Here is a 21,814-nt window from a genome sequence, read left to right as displayed (position 1 = left end):
AGCCCCCTGGCAGGGCCTCCTGAGCTATACAGAGGACATGGTGGTCGTCTTTGTGATGACCCACCTTCAATGATGGGGTAAGCATTGCCCTGAACAACCACTTCATCAAGCTTATTTCCTGGATGACGAGGCCATAGCATCTGCAAGGGGGACCTTATGTCCATATGACCTCCAGGGATCAAGAGTCAGGAACTTTTCTGCTGCGTGGGGGCCGCGGCTCGTGGAAGGGAAGAGGCAGCTGGCTTGTTAGGAGACCCGGGGGAGCTGTGGTTTCGCAGCCGCCCGGCGCAACACCCTCTCCAGACCCAGTATGTAGGTGCCGGGCGGCTGCCATGAACTCCGGAGCCATGAGGATTCATAGCAAAGGACATTTTCAGGGTGGAATCCAAGTCGAAAATGAAAAAAACAGACCTTCTTTGAAGTCTCTGAAAACTGGTAACAACAAATGAGAAAAATCCAAATATAAGCTACTTGGGGAAAAGTATTTTACCTGGACTTACCTTCTGTCACAATATCTGAAAAATTGCAAAAAGACATTAAAGATCTTGGAGGGCCAGTTGAAGAATTTCTCAGCAAAGATATCAGCTTATTTCAAATAAAAAGGAAGCTAAATTTGCACAATCCTTGGGTAGAATTTCTCCTATACCAAGTCCAGAATCTGTGTATACTGCAGAAACAACTTCACCTCATCCCTGCCATGATGGAAGTTCATTTAAGGCTCCAGACTCAGTGTGCTTAAGCAGAGGAAAGTTATTAGTTGAAAAAGCTATCAAAGACCATGATTTTATTCCTTCAAATAGTATATTATCAAATGCCTTATCCTGGGGAGTAAAAATTCTTCATATTGATGGGGAAAAGAGCTACTACACAGAAAACAAGAACAGGTCGACTGAAAAAGCCTTTTGTAAAGGTGGAAGATATGACTCAACTTTATAGGCCATTTTATCTTCAGTTGATCAACGTGCTTTTATAAATCATTCTATTCAGAAACCCTGTAGTCCATTTGATGTGGATAAACCATCTGTCATCTAAAAGCAAAATCGGTTAAACTAAGAATCCAAACTGATAGTGATAAATATGGTAGTACCCCAATTCATCTCCATTTGAAAGAGAGAAAAAAAAAAGGATATTGTGAATGTTGCTTGCAGATATATGAAGATCTCAAAACTCATCTTTTAACTGAGCAACACAGAAACTTTGCACAGAGTAACCAGTATCAAGTTGTTGATGATATTGTATCTAACTTGGTTTTTGATTTTGTGGAATATGAAAGGAACATGCCTAAACAGAAAAGAATAAAATACAGCATTGGATCCCTTTCTCCTGTTACTGCAAAGAAGACTAAACCAAGAGAGCACCTAGAACTGCAGTGTATTTCTCAGAAGGACTTCAGGGAAAATAAAGTCGTGCAGATGATCAGGCAAAATTTCCTGTGTAAAGAGCCCCAAGAACCTGAACATAAATTTATGTTTATGTCAAAACCCACCCCCTGCCCTTCTAGTGAACTGAGAGAACTTGAGAAAAAGACTAACAAATATTCCATATTAAATCTAGCTGAAAATGACATAAAACAGAAGTTTACGCCGTTATCTTCACGTGAAAATAAACAAGGATGCATTATTGATGTTTCTGAACCTAAATGCATCATAAATGAAAGTGACTTAGAAGAACTAAGGGCAAATGACTGTCCATGTGGGCTACGGCAGCTATACAATATTCTGATTTCATTAATAGTGCATCCCAACTGAAGCAAAAGTCAGATTCTGTGACTTTTGCAGTAAAGGATCTGAAGGAAAAGGACCTTAATTCAACATTTGGTCGTGGTTCTGGTCTGATAGCAATAAACAGTTCACAAGATTACCTAACAATTCAGGCAAATACTCCATCCCACAGCCCTCTCATGGAAACAAATGATTGTGACACCAAGAGTATGGACAGTTTACCTTCTGGTAAAATCCATCAGAAAGTGAAAATATTAGGAAGAAGTAAGAAAGAAAATCTGGAACCAAATGTGGTTTTATCCAAATCAGATAAAAGAACAGAGTTTCTTGCTACACAAGAAGAAAACAGAATTTGTAGTTCACCAGTGCAACCTTTACTGGACTTATTTCAGACTAGTGAAGAAAAATCAGAATTTTGGGGCTTTACAAGCTTTGCTGAAAACAGTGGCACATGTAATATTATAGATATTTGGGAAGAAGAAAAGTTCAATGATCTGTTGTCAATGTTATTCTGTTCCCCTTCCACTTCTACATTCACTGGCTTTTAGTCTTTTTTTAAACGGTTTGTACTTTCCACAAGTAATAAGGATCATATTCTTGAAATTTTTATAAATATGTATAAAAATTCTTAGAATTTTTTGCCAACTTCGTTAAAGAACCGAATGTAAATATTAACAATAAAGGTGTTTGCGTTTTTCTACAAAGTTGAATATATATTAAAGACTCTCTTATTATGTCTTCTATGTTCAAAATAAAATAAAATAAAGAGTCCGGGACTACCCACCCCAGCAAAAGTGTAAGACAAAGAGCTGGGCCTGAGGAACCCCTGCCCCAACTCTACCCCTGACACACTGAGAATCTTACATCCTCACTACACAGGTTCCATCCAGGACACATGAAGAAGGGAGGACTTAAGAGTCTTCCCTTGTCATGGGCCACTGGTACACGTGTATAGAGGGGGTACAAGTAAGGAAACAGAGCCCATGGAGAAATGTAAAATAACTCAACCTCGACATTATAATCATTGAAAAAAAAAAACTATGATGGCTTATAATTTATACACTGATCCAAAGCAATTATTACCAGGGACTTGAATCCTTCATCACTCATGATGTGAAGAGCCCCAAGACGAGAGGGTCTCACATTTCCCATGAGGGTAGACTTGAATACTGAAGGTATGTCACCCAATAAAAATCTATGCTCTTGCCAATTAAAAAAAAAGTGACAACTAGAATTCACCACTTTCTTTCCCCTCTATATTATTTTAACTCTAATAGCAAACAGGTAATAGAGTAAAAATAAAAGATCTCATCACCTCGTTATTCAAGATGTAATGGAGAGGCTGGAAGGAACTGCCTGAAAGTGTAGAGCTGTGTTCCAGTAGCCATGTTTCTTGAAGATGACTGTATAATGATATAGCTTTCACAATGTGACTGTGTGATTGTGAAAACCTTGTGTCTGATGCTCCTTTTATCTACCTTGTCAACAGATGAGTAGAATATATGGAATAAAAATAAATAATAGGGGGAATAAATGTTAAAATAAATTCAGTTTGAAATGCTGGTGATCAGTGAGAGGGAGAGGTAAGGGGTATGGTATGTATAAATTTTTTTTCTGTTTTGATTTTATCTCTTTTTCTGAATAGATGCAAATGTTCCAAGAAATGATCATGATGATGAATGTGCAACTATGTGATGATATTGTGAATTACTGATTATATATGTAGAACGGAATGATCAAAATAGGAATGTTTGCATTTGTTATGTGTTTTTTGGTATTTAAAAAAATTAAATTAAATTAAATTAAAAAATAAATAAATAAATCTCAGAAAAAAAAAAGAAAAGAAAAGATCTCCTTTTTATATTACAATTCTGAAATTCATCCTTAAAGAAGATAAAATGCTGTCAGAATCCCATAGACCAAATTGTAGTTTGTTTTCCATCCTCACAGCACCTGCTCACAACCCAGGCTTAGTTCAAAATCCCATTTGCTTGTCTTCCTAACCAACAGGTTTGCAGTGTGGAACTTGCATCCGAGAAACTATCTGCCACCCCTCTTTTTGCTGAGGGCCATGACATAGTCTTACATAGTTCCTTCAGCAGACTGCAAATTTTAGTCCATAGACCCAGCACGGAGCCTTCCAGGCTACAGATCACTCACGTGCTGGCCTCTCAGGTTGTCACACGGTGACCCTAGGAACTAAGTTTTTATCTTCACTTCACAGATAGAGAAACTGGGGCTCAGGGTTCCACACACAGGGAAGAGTAGAACAAGGAGTAAGATGTATTTGTCTTGATTCCATGTCCAGTGTTCTTCCCACAAGATTCAAGTTGCCTACTCTAGTGATGCGGTCTAAAACATCCACCCCGCTCTGATCATGGATTTGGGGATCGAATCACGCCCCCACAAGATGCAAAATCAGTGCCCACTCCTGGTCCTGGTAAATATGACCCTTGAAGACGTTATTAGTTAGGGTGCACCCAAACTGAATGAGGGGAGCCTTGATTCACTATGGCTGAAGTCCTTACAGGCAAAAGAAATTGGACCCAAAAGGAGAAGTCACAGGAGCAGCCAGAAACTGCAAATCCACAGAACCCAGAAGAACAAAGACGGTACCCCATGTGCATTTCCACGTGACAGGAAAGCCAAGAAACTCCCAAGAAATTGCTGGTCGGCCAGAAGAAACTGACTTCAGGAGGAAACTAGCTTACTAGACGTTGAAACTGTGAACCAATAAATTCTCGTTGGTAAGCCAAGCCATTTTGTTTTAACAGATGGGAAAGTAAAACAAACTCCTCTGAGACCAGCTTTACCATTGATGGATTCTGGATTCCTAAAGTTGAAGAAGCCCTTTGGCCATCTGCTAAACAGGAGTGAAATGATATGTCAAGGTCTGCTTAGACTGGCTTTCTCTGCGGTGGTCTTGGGTGTGTTCTGAGTTAGCTCTGAAGGAGCCAGTGCTGGTTTGAGACTGCACCCCAGAAAAGCCGTACTCTTCTGTCCCAATCTTGTGGGTACAGATCTATTGAGGGTAGGCCCTTTTGGGAATGTGACCCACCCAATTCAAAGTGGGTCCTAATCCTTTTACTGGAGTCCTCTATGAAAAGAATAAAAGGTAGAAAACAGAGAGAGCCTCAGAGCCGACACAGAGAGCAGATAGACGAAAGCAACTGAAGGATGCAAAGAGAAAGAAAATATCCCAGTAGAAGCCAGAAGAACCCACTGGACTTGAGACTGCATTTCTGGAAACCAACCCTAGAGAAAAGGGCCAGCAGACGTTTCCTTGTGCCTTCCCATTTAACAGATCCCAGATGGGATCGGCCTCTCATGAGTGAAGGTATCCTCTTGTCGATGCCTTAATTTGGGCATTTTCATGGCCTTGGAACTATAAATTTGTAACCCAATAAACCCTGGTGTTGAAAGCCAATCAATTTCTGGTGTATTGAATTCCAGCAGCTTCAGCAAACCGAAACAGAGCCTTAAGTTGTACCCCGAGTAACAATAAGTATGGAAAATAGTAGGTGAAATGATGTTATACAAGATACCATGCAGTACCACAGGCTGACTGACATATGTTGTATATCCAGGGGGAAGACAGAGGGAAACCTTGAAAGACCACCTAGTCAAAATGCCCTAAACCCAGAAAGGAAGTAGGCCCAACAAACTTTTTTCACAGATCTTGGTTTTTCTTTGACAATGTTTGGATTCCATTGTACTGGTAAGCTCAGTCATAAAAATAAAATTTTAACTTGTCCCCTCTCACTTCCACTACCACCAATACCCCTGAAGAAAACAAAGAGAGCTCTGTAGACTAAAGTATTTAGGTTTCTGAAATATGTCTCATACTTTGATGAATTGCAGGGGGAAATTTTAGTTGGAAAAAGCAAGGTATCATGAAAATGGGATTCAATCTTAGTATATCCTGAAACATATCTAGCCTCAAAGAGTGTCTAGTCTTGAAATCATCCTGAAACAAGAGAAAACAAGGATGCATCACCCTCAGCCTGTCATTCTACGGCAGTGTTAATTTATGTGGAAGTCTTGTGGTAAGGCTGGGTTGACTATCATGCTGACCTAAGAGACATGAAACCAATTTGGAGATGAAGGTTGAAACACTGAACACCTGGGTTTTCAGGCAACCACAGATTCTCCTTACATATTTGGTGGGAGTGGGTCCTTTCCTGTAAAGAGACAGCTTTTGAGGATTATGAAAGTCTCCATGTACTGAGGCGTTGGAGCTGGACAGACTTTCATCCAAGTGAAAGAATTTCTTTCTGGAGCAATCAGAGACTCCAAACAGTCAAGCTAGGGCAACCTCACTCATTCAGTTTCTGCCTTACAATCAGCCTAGACAAAGAACTGACTTTCCCAGGACCAGCCAGGGTCTGGATTTAGGGTACAGTCTCACACGACTCCCGCTGTAACCCTGAGGGATGAAACCACATCTAAGGAGCATTCACGGCTGGAGGCAAATCTCAGTGAAAGCATTGTTAGAGAACTACTTGTCCTAAAGATCTTTGTGAAAGTTCTGGGACTTTCAGTTTGTCTGGATTTGTTCTGCTACACAAATGCCTGAATCTTTCTACCTCTCCTACGTGGTAATCAATTTAACACTGAACTAAAAAGTGATAAAAACAGCAGATGATCATCCCAAACCCTCAAGTGTAAGTGTGATTTGTCTCCAAAGACTGACGTTGCCATCATACTTCCTCAAGCTAAAACAACTGCACAGACATGGGAAAAGCAGAGCTTCATGATGAGGTACTTTATCCAGCAGCTGTCCATGAGCAAACCAAATTACCAGTTAAGATGCTTGGAAGGAAATGGAGGGCTAAGGAAATGCATAAGAATATAAACTCAATATTCAGACTAATAAAATTATGGAAGCCGTAATCACAGGATGTAGGGAAGAAAATTTATTTATGACAACATAGATGATGCCATATTTTATGAGGCTGCATCTGTTTGCCTCGAGAAGGGTGCCCTGAACACATATCTGCTCTACTAATCTGGAGGAAGAGGTAAGCGGACTCTTCCACTTCTTTATACATTTATTTCCATTCCCAGTTGAGCGCCATGGGCTTCACTATCACCACCGGACAAAGTCAACTTCCTACTAGTTGCACACAACTATCAGCATGAGAGCCAAGAACAGGGAGGGGGGGAGTGCCAAAACCGTCCCAAACTCCAGAGAACTGTGAACACTGTCCCCCTCCACGCCTTCAGGTCAGCTGCTGTCGACCAGTTCCCCCTCCCCCCCTCACAGCCCTCCTCCCCTTTTTCTCTGGTCACCACCTCTCTTCCTTCCAAACTGAGCACAGAGCCATTCAGGTGAAAGCAAGGATCCAAACGGTCATGACGTCCCTGCCCCTGCATGTTTCCAACCCCCTTCCCGCCACCCTCCTTCCCACCACAGGAACCCAGGGGAACCCAGCCTCTCCCCTTCTCATTTGTGAAAACATCTGGGCCCCTGGCCTAACATTTCCCCCCTCTCCTAGGGAACTTCTCCGCCATGTGTCAGTCTCCTGCAGCCGTGAGCGCGCGCCTGAGGCCTTGGGGTTCGGCTGGTGGCTCTCAGCCCTCGGGGGTGGCCACTTCGCTGCCAGGTTAACAGAACAAACAGTTCTCGTCAACCTGGGGTTTCATCCTGCCTGCTGGCGACACCTCGGGTGGCTTTCTGCCAACCAAAGTGCTCAGACATATTCCCAGACAGTGCGAGGTGAGCACTGGGCACTGGCGCCTTGGCACCGGGCTCCGGGCTGCTCAGGCTGGGCGCCGCCAAAGCGTGCGCGCCCGCTCAGATGAAACAATTCAGAAGACGGAGGCTACGCTGAATTTGAAAAGGTGTTGTAGACATCGTCTCTGAAAATCAAGTTTCCTTTTCATCTTATCAAAACCATCCTCTCCCTGGAAGGACCGTCTCCCCCACCCCCAGCCCCTTACCTCCTTCCCGTCGGCCTGCTCCTCCCCTTCCTGGAAAGCGGGGCCTCGGCCCCACGCTTCTCCCAGGCCGAGGAGAACGGGCCGCCTCCTCCCTGGGGCTAGGGGGGGCCCCTCACGCTGGGCCAGTCTTTCAGCAAGAAGGGACAGGAATCCCAGGGAGGCCCCGCCCGAGGCTGTCCACTGCGGGTAGCAAAGGAAGGCGGCTGGAGGCTGGCAGGCAGAGGGAGGGGACGCGAGCAGGGGGCCATGTGGCCAGTGAGTGATTGAGTGTAACTCTATTAGGAGGGGGCGCCAGTGAGCACGGCCCAAACAGGGCTGGGACTACACCCTCCCTGGGACCCTTTTTAATGGGCTTCACTTGAGCCTGCCGGGAGCTGCCTTCAGGGCAAACAGGGCCATCCATGCTTCTCTCTCTCTCCGTCCATTACTCTGCAATTTCTAGATTCCACTGTATGGCAGAGATTCACACGATGCTGACAATAAAAGTATTTTTTTTAAACTACCGTTTGATGAATGTCATACCAGATTTGAATTATAGTACACATTTTGTTTTAAAGATGGAAAAGACTAGCCCCCAAATGGTCTTAAACTTTTAAAAGCTAGCTATTGCCACTAAAGGCTTGCTGGCAGGGCGATTTAGACTTCTTGGGGACCTTGGTTTCCAAATAAATGCAGAAATCAATCACCAAGAATGTTGGTAAGTTTCAATAATTCTCAATTTGCCACAATCTAAATGCGAGTTGTAAATAAGTTATAAGTAAATTCAGCTGTGAGCCCAAATCTCCTTGGAAGGCCTTTTCTGAGCACCTACCTTATCTACCGTGGCATGCCTCTCCTCTCATTACTTTCAATCCCTGTACCCTGCTTCTATTGTGCTTGATAAACTCAACACTACCTGCATTTAGACTGTCCCACCCACAATCCAAAATGGGTCCGGAGTTTGGAACAGTGCCTGGCAATTCAGACAACTCTCAAAATATTTATTTGTTGAATGAATGAATGATGCCTCCAGGCCTTCAATATCTGTATAGGTTTGTTAAATGCTGTCGGAACGCAATATACCAGAAATGGACTAACTTCTAAAAAGGGAATTTAATATATTTCAAGTTTACAGTTCTAAAGCTATAAAAATATTCAAACTTAGGCAACCAGAGAAAGATACCTTGACTCAAGAAAGAGCCAATGATGTTCGGGGTTTCTCTGTCAACTGGGAAGGCACATGCTAGCTTTCTCTCTCAGCTTTTCCTTTAAACGGATTCCCTGGGGGGCATTTCCTTTCTGCATCTTCAAAGGGAATTGTGAAAGACCTTCTATGTAATTTTAAGATGCTGGTTCATGGTCATATTTGTATATGGGACAGATCACTTTAAATGCATAGGGAAGGTGGACTGAGGGGCACGAGATTTGATGGAGGGAGATTGGTTAGGTTAATGAGATAAGTGCAAAATAAAGGTGAAGGTGAAGCAGGTCTGAACTGAGGGTGTGTGTCTTGAAATGCTGAGGATATAAAATTACCAGCATTTTGTAAGGAATAAATCTTTAGCACACAAACTCTGGCTCTCTGGAGAAGCTGACTCTGCTTAGGACTTTAGAAAAGTATCAGTCTGTGAAGTGAAGATCTAATCCACCTGGCAGTGAATTAAAATAAAAGGGACTTTTTCACTGTCACAAGGCCTCAGCATCTTAGACCCTCTCTTAGGTCCAGTCAATGACCACCTCTGCACCTGTTATACAAGACAAACTGCTTCTCTCTCCTCTGCCTGCAGCGTGCCCAGGCAAATAAATACAAACTCCCTAATTGCCAGTCTTGCTTGACCAACCACTAGAGCTCCACCAGAGAACATTAAACAGGCACAGCTCCCAGGTTCACAGTAACCTTGGCTCCCCACCTACTTGGGTCTAGGCGCCTGAGTTTCCAGTGTTTCCCTGTGTGACCCTGCCAGGCATGCTGCCCCTCTCTGTTCCAGACCCGGTGAGGACTAATCAATTTTTCTTTCCTATGCGTCTGGTCCCTCATCCTTGTTGTACCTGGCTATCCACATAAAGATCCTTAAAATTCACATGTGGACTATTTTAAGTTGATTGTGTATATTTTGTAGCTTTTCTGTTTTCCATTTCTCTGCATTAAGTAAGATCATTTAGATGTTTTGGTTTAAAAGTCCTGCTTTTTGAATCTACCAAAATCATGAAGAAATAAAAGTAAACAAGTCACTTATACCAGTAAATACTTTTGAGTTTATAGCTTGTAGTCAGTACTCTAGGAGATAACTGAGTTCTGTGAGATGCTATGTTACTTCTTCAGAGAAGGAAAGAAATGAAGATAAATTACAGGGATAAAGAAAAATATTGCATGATTCATTACTATAGACCTGGTTATATGACTGGTTAAAAGTCACTAAATTAGCTGGAACATACGCAGAACACATACTTGATGGTGTTATTCAAACCAGCCTGGGTGTCCTAAAAGAATTAAAAGTGATTTTCCATATATTGTTTTTAAATTATATAACACTCTTTAAGGTCAAATTACTTGTGAACTACTTATTCATTAGAAAAAATAAAACAAGGTGACATATGTGGGCAGAGCTGAGATGGAGGTACACTGGAGCAAATTCTCAAGGCTTCCTGTTAATGCTGCGAAAACCCTCTCTAAAATATATAAAGTGCACAAAAATGCAAGAAATCAGAAAGGGAGTAAACATAAAGGAAATTTTGCCACAAAACGAGTTTTGAAAGTGAGAACCATATTGAAGTCAAAGTACTCCGGGGCCAAATTCTCTGTGCTTGTTCCCTTTGTTAATATAAAAGAGCTCCAGTGGGAGGTGAAGTGAGACCTTATTTGAAAGGATCCTTCCAAGGGCTTCCATGAGAGCCACAAAAATCTAAAAGATTAGGCAGAAAAGGGCTCTTCTTTCACAGGGAGGCGTGAAGGCAGTGCAGGGAGCAAGGATCCCAGCAGGCTTTACCCTGAGGTCACCCCATTCTCAGGTGGGACTGTTAAGGAGGGGCAGTTTGCTGGCTGAAAGTGGGTCAAAAGTTCACGGATCTGGAGAAGGAGAAAAGTGTAACTAAAATTTGGACAAGTCAAGGTATTCTGCCCAGATTGGTCAGTGGGTATAGAGTTAGGGTAATCATTCACAGGACCAAGAATGGGCAATCGGAGGGTCTGCATCCAGCCTTGTAATAGGCCAACCAGGGTGTCGAGGTGGATCCTATGGAGCCTTCTGGGGAAAGGGGGTTGTCGCAATGAGTCCTTTACCTGAACACAGCCGTGCAGGGGTGGGGTGGTGAGATTATCTTCATTGTTTTCTTTTTCAGGAGCACAAGGCTCAGGTAAAAATCCAATCTTGTCACCTTCTTGTCTCTTTTCCAAAAGCCTGTTGAGTCAGTTTCTCTTTTGCATTGGTATTTGATTTGCAGGAAAAAGCGTGAAGGAAAAGAGGGCGTGGGGAAGAGCCATCTCCAATCAGCACCCGGTCAGGCTCTCAAATCATCAGCAACTCTTGGGGGTAGGAGAAAGCTGGAGAAAAGGCATCAGCAGCTTTCTGAAAGGCAGATACTAGGGCAAGCCAGACCTTCCAGCGCAGAGAGAAAAGGTGCAAACTTTCCATTAAAATGAAACAGGAAAATTCAGAGGTCTAGTCTTCACCAACTGTTCACATGTCTTCAAATCCTGCTCAGATTTGCCCAGTATTTCTTAGCGATTGTTCCTGGGGGTGCCCTAACACTCCCCGTTAGCTCTCCTTGAAGGAGCATTCAACCACACAGGTGCCTGCGGATCACCTGGTGGCAGCTACCTGAACTGCTGACACAAGGCCTAAGGAAAACCCCTGGATCTTTCAGCATGAGGCTTAAGGGAAGAAAAATAACCAAGTACAGCCAGGTGTGGGCAGCTGGTAGCTGCTGGGTAAACCACTGCTGTCATTTCCCTTATGAGTCAATCGTTTCGCCCACCTCCTTGAACTGCATTTCCCCATCCATGAATACTCTCTCTTCATTTACCTCCTACAGCCCAGCCTTTTGGGGCCGCTTCAGAGACTCATCATTTCTTTTGAAAAGATCCTTTATTTGGGGTCTGACATAGTATGAAGGAAAAAGAGAAGGCTGGATTGACAATGAGATGTGGTTGAGCCCTGGCTCTGACATTTGCTATCTAGATAGATAATTGAAGGTTCCCACTGTCAACCTCGGTTTCAGCATATGCCAGCGTGAGGAAGTATACCCTACAAGGTTAATGTTAGATTCAGATAAGAATATATTCGGAAGTGCTATGCCATTTGCACAGCGGCAAGTTTCTCTTTTTTCTTTGATAGTTTCAGAAACAATGACTGAGTCATCATTCTTATATTCTTCTTTCCTATTTACATACTCCCGACACCATATTTTAGGATACAGAACTGCGACACTGCCTACTTCTAGTGTGCTTATGTCCAGCTGTTCTCTCTGTAGAAGTGAAGAGGTGGCATGAGAGCAGTTACACTCTAGTATAATGACATCAGCTGAAGATATTTTAGTCTTCCTTTACATTTTTTTTTCCAGACTGGCTGTGGCACACCCATATATAGTTGAGGAAGAGGGTGCTACTAAATATAACTAATGGATTATGCCTGTGGCTACAAGACCCCCAACCAAAAAACTACAAGTTTCAACTACAAGACTTACGGTTAAGGTGCCTGCAAAAATACACGATTCAGAAAAGGTTTTAGGCGACTCCTTCAAAAGATTACTGTGCTTATCTTCTCATGTGACTCAATCTCCAGTGTTTAAATGTGGCACACAATCTCAGAATTTCAAGTTGGAGGAGTAACGCATGTCCAAGGGCCCCACATCGAGTATTTACCATTGCCTGGGTTTTGATTTGGAAATCCATTCATCCTGACTCTTTAAAGATCATTTCAATTGCAAAACCTCTGTTCTACCATCACCTATATCTTATGAACCAGGGTCTATCCCATGCACAGCTGTCACCCTAAGAAGGTGCTAGATAGTTTTATAACTCATATAAAATTTCCTAAATATATAATTCTAATGAATATATAAACTTTTTCAAAACCAGCATCTATAAAACAGGTACATAACAGATTAGCACATCCCTAACACCCTCCCAGGTAGTAGAGACATTTTAAATAAAGACAGGCACCTACCTGATTTTCTGGAATTCTCAGGAGCTTGACAGAGTTCTAATGACTTAATCCTTTCAGAGTTAAAAACACACCCTCTTGATTGTTCCCTGGGGCAAACAGTCAAACATTCTTTATAGATTAGTCTTTTGTTGTTGTTGTTTTTAATTATAAGACCAAGTCTGTAACATACATTCCAAAGCTTTCCATTGCACAAATTTAGGTTTAACTTTGTGAATCCAATCCCCAAATAGGTGAAGCCTCAAAGAACATTTGGTTTGTCTGGAATGCTTACCCAAATGAATGAGCCCCCATGCTACTGCCCCCTCCTTTAATTTTTTTTTAACGGGTTTAATTAAACAGGCAATTTGTGTCCTCATTAGCTACAGGAAGATGGAGATGTTCAGCTCACCCCTTCCAACTAAATATTTTCCCCAATTATGTAGACAGACCCTGAAAATTGCTCCACCTCTGCTTATTTTATGCAGCACACCCTTTGGTAGTAAGATAGGGACAGATCCCTCAGGAGACATGACGTCAGGCCGGAAGGACCGTCTCCAGCCACAGGCCCCGCTGCAGGTGTGCAACCAATTATAGAGTTCTTCTTTAATACGGGGTTGCTACTTAAAAAAAAAAAGTTTTATTCACACACCATACAATCCATCCAAAGTGTTCAATCAGTGGCGATCAGTGTAATCACAGACTTGTACATTCATCACCACAATAAATTTGAGAACATTTTTATTACTCCAAAAAGGAAAACCCCATACCCCTTATCCCTCCCTATTATTGACACTTAGCATTGGTATGGTACCATTGTTTCAATTATGAAAGAAAGTTAAAATATTCCTGTTCACTATAGTCTACAGTTGCATTGGTTGTATTTTTTACCCATATACCACCCTATTATCAACACCTTCTAAAGCAATGCACATTTGCTCTAGTAAATGGAAGAACATTCTTATATTTGTACCATCATCCACAACAGAATTCATTATGTCACACAGCCCCATGTTTCATCTCCAGCTTTCCTGCTAGTGACATACAGGACCCTAAGCTTCCCCTTTCAAGCACGTTCACGCCCGTAATTCAGCTCTGTTCATTACACTCAGAAGGATGTGGTGCCATCACCTCTATCCATTTCCAAACATTTATAATCAACCTTATTAAAAATTCAACCCAGGGTTCATTTTTCTCTTTTGCTTAGATGTTCTATTAAGGCCTAATAAAAGAAATCAGCTCTCTTATTTTTCTCATTTAGATTTGTTTACTGGTATTATTTTTAAAGGAAGCAAGCTTACTTCTGCTCACAATGTGCTAATTTCCAAGTTAGAGCGTTTGGGAAAAAAACCTTTAGAATGTCACTCCCCCATCCTCAGAGTCAAATTGCTGTGTGTTTGAAAAGCATTTTCAAATTGAACAAAACATTTTTTCCCTTCTGATTTAAGTGCCTGTGAATGCCAGAAAAAATTTAATTTTAAAAGGAACAACAACAAAAAAAAAACCACACATCTTTTTCTAGTTAAATTTGAGCATATGCAATGCAACGGATTTATATGTGCGCGCACACACAGAGCGAAGCTAAAAGGGAGGCTTCTATGCTGATGTTCCCCATCTCTGTGCCTAGACGACAGCTCAGAGCCCTCACTGAAATACTGTCCCTTGGCTTGTATTTCCAAGGTCAAGTGATTCCCCCGGGTGCATCCAGTGGCCCTCCCTAAGGAACCCCTCCGCAGGGAAACCCCAGCAATCACTTGCTCTCACTAGCACAGCGAACCCCAAGGCAACTGGCAGGAAACAACCCAGTCAAGGTGTGGGGAAATCTGCTTCCACAGCACGTGACTGCAAACGTTGATATCCTAAAAGCCACATCACCAGCAATATTTTTAATAATCATAAAACTTCTAAAATGGGAGGGAACTTGTGGTCATTTTGCTCAACTCTGCAAATGAGGCCAGGAAATAAACACATGTGGCTAGTTATCAGTAAACTCCAGATTAGACTCCAAGTCTCCAAATTGTTAAAGTAGATAAATCACTCTTTGATTCAATTATTTCTTTTGGATTAAGATTCATGAGTTATCCCCAATACCACTCCCCTGTCTTTTTAATATATTAACCATGAACTACATGTCTAATCTTATACTAAACCATTATACCAGAAAGCAGTATATAAATGGTATATTGTAATAAAACATTGCAAAACTGATATACAGATTAGATTAGATTAGATTAGGTTAGATGGAAGGGAGGGTGGGAAGGAGGAAATGGAGAATTACCTTCAAACCAATGAATGAGGTAAGATTTAGGGAAAACTTTTTTCTTTCTTACGTCTTCAACTTTTTACTCATATGTTTTATTACTTGTAAAATGAGGGGGAAAAAAATGAACACAATTAACCCACCAAAAAAGCTGGAGCATAGAACAGTGCTTACTAACTTGGATTCTGAAATGATACAGCTCTGAGTTCAGATCCTAGCTCTATCACTTCATGCCTCTATCAGCTCAGCTGACTTCTTGCCTCGTTTCCTACTCTTTAAAATGGGAATAATGATGGTGCCTATACTTCACTGAATAACTTTTATAAAGGTCTTTTATGAAGGCCTTAGCCCATGTCTAGTACATGGTCAGCACTCAGTAAATGCCAGCTACCACTATACTTGGGGCCATTCTCCTGGACAGCTGCCATTCATCTGAGGCACCGTGCAAGTGTGCCCGCACAGCTACATATGGCTCACATTTAGGAATTTTAGAATGTTATTTATTCATAAGCAGTTACACTGTGGCTCCTTGCAACTTATTTATTCAAGGCCCTCCACTCAGCCCCACTGGAGACACAGCAAGAGCTGGACTTGCTCAGCCAGGATGGGGAGCTCTGGGGGGGTGAGGACCAGTGCCCCTGAAGTCAGAGTCGGGGTCTGAGGGGCCTGGAAGCCTCAGTTTCCCAGATTCACCCTCAGCTGGCCGATGCCAACACCACTGCAGTAAACGCAGCACAGACCAGCCACATGCCCACGCAGCTCCGGGACCAGACGGATCTGACCAGAGTCAGGTGGCCACAGAGGGAAGGGAAGGGCTGCAGGTCAAAGCTGGTCTCCAGCCACCTGGGCCTTCTGCCTAAAGAGACCTTCCTGGGCCGCCTCCACTGGGGAGAAAGAACCACACAGGGTGCTCTGGGGAAGTTCCAGCCCTGCCATTAGGCTAGCAGGACTGTCTTGTAGCTCAGACACTCCCAGAAACTTCCAGAGACCAAAGTAAAGTGTGGCCTCTCCAGCTGCAAATAGACAGAGCAGAGAAAAGCTTCTCCTTCCCCATCCTGAAGCTATAGGAGTGCTGGAGGAGAATTTAAGGCTCCTCATGCCTCACCCTGGAGGGCTGACGAGCAGCGGGCAGGGAAGATGCAGGCACCCAGAGCCCAGAGGCTCAGCCAGCCTTGCTGCTATGAAAACTGAATTCATTCAAGAATGCAGCTTTGCAAATGAAATTGACTTTATTTTTTTAAGGGAGAGTTCTTTTTTTTAAGGGAGAAAGGCAGCCCCCTCCTCCCACCCACCACCCCCAGCCTACAGATTTCATTCTTTCTTTTTCCTTTTATTTTACAGATGAATGGGAGGGGAAACGCGACAGAATCCAAACGAGAGTGCTGCCTCTGGAAGCCCCTGAACGCCTGATTTGCCTGCAGGCAATGGGGGAGGAAGTGGGCGTGGCCGTTACATCCCAGCCAGGCTGAATTTAGATGCAACTTCTGAATTTCTTAGGCTCTGCCCAGTCAGGGTACTCTTTGATTTGAGTCTGCATATGACCTGGCAGATGCTATTTGTTTTTCTGGATAAAACATTAAAAGCCAGAATAAAGCCAGGGGGAGGGAAGGACTTAACTCCACAAGGGAACTTGACATGAAATGCTTAGCTCCCTATATCACTTCAGCAGATCCGACCTCATTTCATTCTTAAAGATATCCTGCCTCCAAGACCCCTGGTGTTTCAATCTTATTCTTAGTTCAGCTTTAATGCAATCTCCCACCCACGTGGTAAAGTAAACAAAACACTAGAAGTGTTGCTTGTGGGGTGGGATTGTGGGGTGTTGGTTTCTTTCCCCGCAGACTGCAATTCTCCTTCGTTAAAAAAAAAAGAAAGCAAGTCATATGGGATTTGGGAAGTTGTGATGGTAGTGAGGAGGGGGCAGGTAGGGAAGAATGAGGGCACATTTTCATAAGAAAAAAATAATCATTTTTCAGGTAATGATTGATAACTAGAGAGATCCAAACTTATCTGCTCACTACAGGAATCCAGTTTGAAGGCTTTTTTTCTTTTTTTTAATTTAACGTAGACTAAAAACCAAGCCTTTCCTTATTGTGTCAAAAGCCAAACCAATAAACTTTGCATAACAAGCCCCCTAGAGTCATTCACTTAATATTTAACTGAAGCCAAATGACAGATTCTACTTCAGACAAACTGGGCAGAATTTCTGCCGCCTACTTCTATTTCATTCAGTGCAAGTTAAGGAGGCCACAATCTGGCCATTGTTGAACACTTTTAAAGACTCATTAATCTCAAACAAGAACCAATTTAACAAGCAGGGCAATCATTTGAAGTGAATGATGGTGCAGGTTTAAACAGAGGATTAAGCAGTAATTACATTTAAAGTCATCTTTTGGCACTAAAACTGACACTGGTGTAGGGGCTGTTAGTTGCAGTGTTTGGGGGCAGGATTTCTTCCTCCCAGCCCTTCCCAGGCGAGCTCCCCTGTGATGCAGCCTGACGGCAGCCTGTCCATATCCCAAGAGACACTCCATTTTGACATGTTGTAACCGAGAAATCAGGATTTAAGGGATGATTTTCATGACTGAATCATTTTGTAGATACTCCTTTCTGCTTTCTGGTATATTAGAGAAGACAGAGGGACATTCCTGAAACCTCTACATTGTAATCCAGCTGCCCTGATCTCTGATAACGGTTGTATAGCCTTTATCTTCTTTTCAACTTTAGAGTCTTGGAATCGCTAAAGACAGCCCCTAATGTTTACTATTGAAGGGTCTTGGGTCAGCCCAGAGCTAACCCATCCCAAGTCCAACGTTATCTTGATGGCCAAGGCTGGACTTAACTAACACGGGCCTGCCTGACATGCACAGTAGCTGAAATCTCAACCTGCAAGTCACCGCGACCTCATTCCGCCATTTTCTTACATACATTCTCTAAGAATGGAACCAATCGCACATGCTCAATAATTAGATTCTTACCTCTCCCACCCCCCATTACATCATCTGGGGCCACTGTGCTTGTTATCCTAAACCCTGCCCATCTTTTTTGCTAATAAAACTATCAGAATTACTGCAATTTGGGGAGTCACTTTTGGGGCCACTAGGCTATGTGCTCTCCTGCTAGCACTTAGTAATAAACTCTTTCTCTCTCTGAAACCTCGGTGTCTCAGGAATTGGTTACTGAGTGTGTTGGGCTAAAGAATCCACAGCCTTTGTCCAGTAACAAGTTATCACAAAACTCACCTCTTATGCAATTTATGGGACTGTTTTATAAAACAATATCCTATACTTTACAACAGTTAGACATCATCTAGATGGTAAAATTTAAGTCTGCTTCTGAGGAAGGCAGAGAGAAAGCTGAGGAGTTCCTGAACAAGATGCTGGGTCACTCAAGGTCAGGAGGCCCTGTGTCCAGCACTGCCCCCTTACAGACACCCCCAGCAGCAGCCAAGCCAGCTCGTCTGAAACAAAAGGACCCCCACCTGAGTGAGTCATCTGCAGGGGAAGATCACTCACCCAAATGCAGTGTCTGCAGCCAGGCACTGCCCTGGGGAGAGGGGTGGGCAAATAAGTACAGCTGACCTATAACAGCAAACAGCCCCCACTGCCTATGGCCTCTGGCCCTCCATCTTTCTTTACGTGCGAGGGTTCTCTTTCTCTGCATGAATGCTTAATAAATTTCTACCTGCTTACTCCATGCTGTGCTGTGCCTCTGAATTCTTTCTTACAGTGCAGACAAGAACCTAGAAAAGTGAAATCCAGTAACTTTGCACAATGGGCTGCATCAACTAGTGATGTGGAAAATCATCATTTTAAATTCAAGCTCTCTAACTTAATTGGACTTAGAAGAGGAGGAACAGAAGGACTTGCCAAAAAGAAATCTTTTGCTTTTATGGTTTCTTTATCACCAGTACTTTCTTTGAGTCTACCAAAAAAAAAAAAAAGGAATTTATATTTACCAAGCAATTAAGCATCTTCTTTTAAAAAGATCTTTCAATCAGACTGAATTCAAAACAGCAGGCAATCTAGCAATTATTTAGCAATGGATGTGAAATGCACTTTTTTTTTTTTTTAGTGGGGCTGGAGAGGTGCATGGGCTGGGAATCCAACCTGGGTCTCTCACTCGGCAAGTGAGCCTTCTACCACTGAACCACGGGTGCACCTTTATGAAATGCACTTTAAATGTACTGTCTGATATTGAGGGGAGTCCCAAGAAAAGAAAAATAAGTAAAGCCATATTAGCATTCAGTCTGCAAAAGATGAAATGTCATCTAGTTTTTCTTCATGTTATCCTGCTCAATTTATGTGCTCTTCCTTCTTACCAAACCATGGAGAGACTTTTAAGTGTCACACAGCAAACATACACAGACTCATGTCTATGTTACAAGCCTTTGAGAGTCCTTTAGCTGGAACCTTTCATTTAAAAGCTAAGCGAATTACAGGCTAGAAGCATTCAGTGCCTTGAATAAGGTTTCCCTGCTGGGATTCTAGTCCAAGTCTCTTGATGTCCCAGTACTGGAGATATCTTTCACCTCCTCCCGACCACATACCTTCTCAGGAGACAGAACCATGGTGCATAGCCCCAGTGAATTGTCTACTAACTCCCCTAAAGCAGATGGCCGGACCTGAGGACAGTCAATCTATGGAGCGGCCAGAGATGGATGGAATTACGTGACCTTGCTACACAATCAGCTGGGTCAGATTATCTTTAAAAGGGCACAGCTGGCAACAGGAGATAAGCAGATATGTGGTGTCCCCGTTTAATTGTAGTAGACAACTAAAATGTCCACCAATATCAGCTCCTGTGAGATTCTGGTCCTGGATTCTCTGTGACCTTACAATAAATCCCCACTTTCCTGAGCTGCTTTGACTGGGTCTTTTTCGGGAAACCAAAACAGTGCTAGTTACAAACATCATGGTCCCTTCATGGGACTCCAGGACCTGCAACTTCTGACGAAATTGTGAATTCCTGTGAAAACCTCTACTTGGCCTCACTACTCATCTAAAAGATGGAAACAAGCCAACTGTGAGTCCACAGATGAATGGATAAACAAAAGATGACATGTCCGTACAGTGGATTATTACTCCGCTGTTAAAAAGAATGAACCTTGTTACAACATGGAGATGAACCTTGAAGACATCACGCTGTGTGAAATAAGCTAGATAAATACTATATGATTTCACTTACATGAAATCCCTAAAATAAGCAACTTCAAAGAGACAGAAGGAACATTAGAGGTCAGCAGGGGTTGGGGAAGAGAGGGGAATGGTTATTGCTTAATGGATACAGAAATTCTGATTAGGGTGATGACAAAAGTTTTGGTAATCGATGGTGGTGATAGTACCACAATATTGAGAATATAATTAATATCACTGAACTGTACACATGAAAGTTGTTAAAAGGTGAAATCTTGGGTTCTATATATGTTACCACAATAAAAACTTCTATTCAAAAAAACATTTAAGTTCAACGTTACAGAATTTTCCTAAGCCACTACGGATGATACCATAAAACTGAAGACTATTCCTTAAAGTCTTTATAAGACTTTAAAATCTTTATAAGTTTTTAAAAATCTTATAAAGAAGCATCACCTATGAGATGTGGAACATTAACAGTTTTCTATCATTGTATGTTAAGAACCAATAAAAATATATTTGAAAAATCAAGATCCCTTTTTAAAAAATACTCAAAAGTTAGACTGACAATTCACAAAAGAGTTAATACATTTGGCTAATAAATATCTGAGAAATGTTTTCATCTTCACTAATATATGAAATGAGAATGAACTGTGATACAATTTTTCAGTGGTTAAATTAGCAGCAATTTAAAAATGAGAACACCCAAGTTGGCAAGGAGTCAAAATGAGAACTCTCATGAGGGATATTAATACTAAATATTTCTAGAAAGTAATTTAGCAATATGCATCACTAACCTTAAACAAACATACCCATCCTACATGTCAGGAAAAGATATGCTTCCTTAGAGAGTGGGTTTCCTATTTCCTAATGGATAATGTAATTTCACTTCTGCTCAGTCAAGACAAATGTGTGGCTCAACTTTAAATCAGCAAGCTACATTTCACTTTAGTCTGGACTTCAATCATCGATTACATCTGTATTTCCCCTAAATTGAATTTTACCTATTTTTCCCCATTTTTCACTGCATCTCACAATGAATGCCATGAAATGTCTGGGAAGAGAGGCAGGATATGAATATGTAAAATAAAATCTTATAAACACAGTGAAAAATAGCCTTCTAAGGATCAGTTTGTGGTATCAATACTTGCATTGTTATTTTGCAAAATGGAAAATAACTTGATCGAGCAAAAAAGTGCATGAGACTTTGTTTCCTGCTACAAAGCTGAACACCATTCTGTTTCAATGAAATTGCTGCTAACCTTTTTGAGACACAGCACTGTTTTAAGGCTTTGGAGACGTAAGGCGATAGGGTTGCAAAAATGGAAGTCAGGGATTAGACAATTCCCCAGCTGATGTGGCTGTACTGCCGGCAGCATCTCTTTATGAGCAGTCTGGTCAGAGAAGAGATTCCCTGACTTGTCTGTGCCAAAGTCTAGGACTCTACTGAGCCCAGTGGCAGGTTAAAGACCCTGATACTGGATAGAAGAAGGAGATCATGACTTGACTGATGTCTTCCACCTAATTTAACAGAAGGGTATCTAAATCTTCTGGGCTAAAATACTTCCGAGATATCAAGAAAGGTACATAAAAGACACTCAAGTAGAATACAGAGTTAATAAATGCCACTGAGGG

General features: G+C 42.1%; 1 protein-coding gene and 1 pseudogene across 2 annotated transcripts in view; one reads left to right on the top strand and one right to left on the bottom strand.

Annotated features, from left to right (window-relative positions):
• SGPP2 (sphingosine-1-phosphate phosphatase 2) overlaps nucleotides 1-21,814 on the bottom strand; it is a 144,521-nt gene that overhangs the window by 64,359 nt on the left and 58,348 nt on the right. The gene's annotated exons all lie outside the window — the stretch shown is intronic.
• Nucleotides 229-2,269, top strand: LOC143676584 (protein DBF4 homolog A pseudogene; annotated as a pseudogene).

This window comes from Tamandua tetradactyla, chromosome 3, assembly GCF_023851605.1.
Source record: "Tamandua tetradactyla isolate mTamTet1 chromosome 3, mTamTet1.pri, whole genome shotgun sequence".
NCBI lineage: Eukaryota > Metazoa > Chordata > Mammalia > Pilosa > Myrmecophagidae > Tamandua > Tamandua tetradactyla.
The sequence above is the reverse complement of the archived record's forward strand: the minus strand, read 5'-3'. Positions and strand labels throughout refer to the sequence as shown.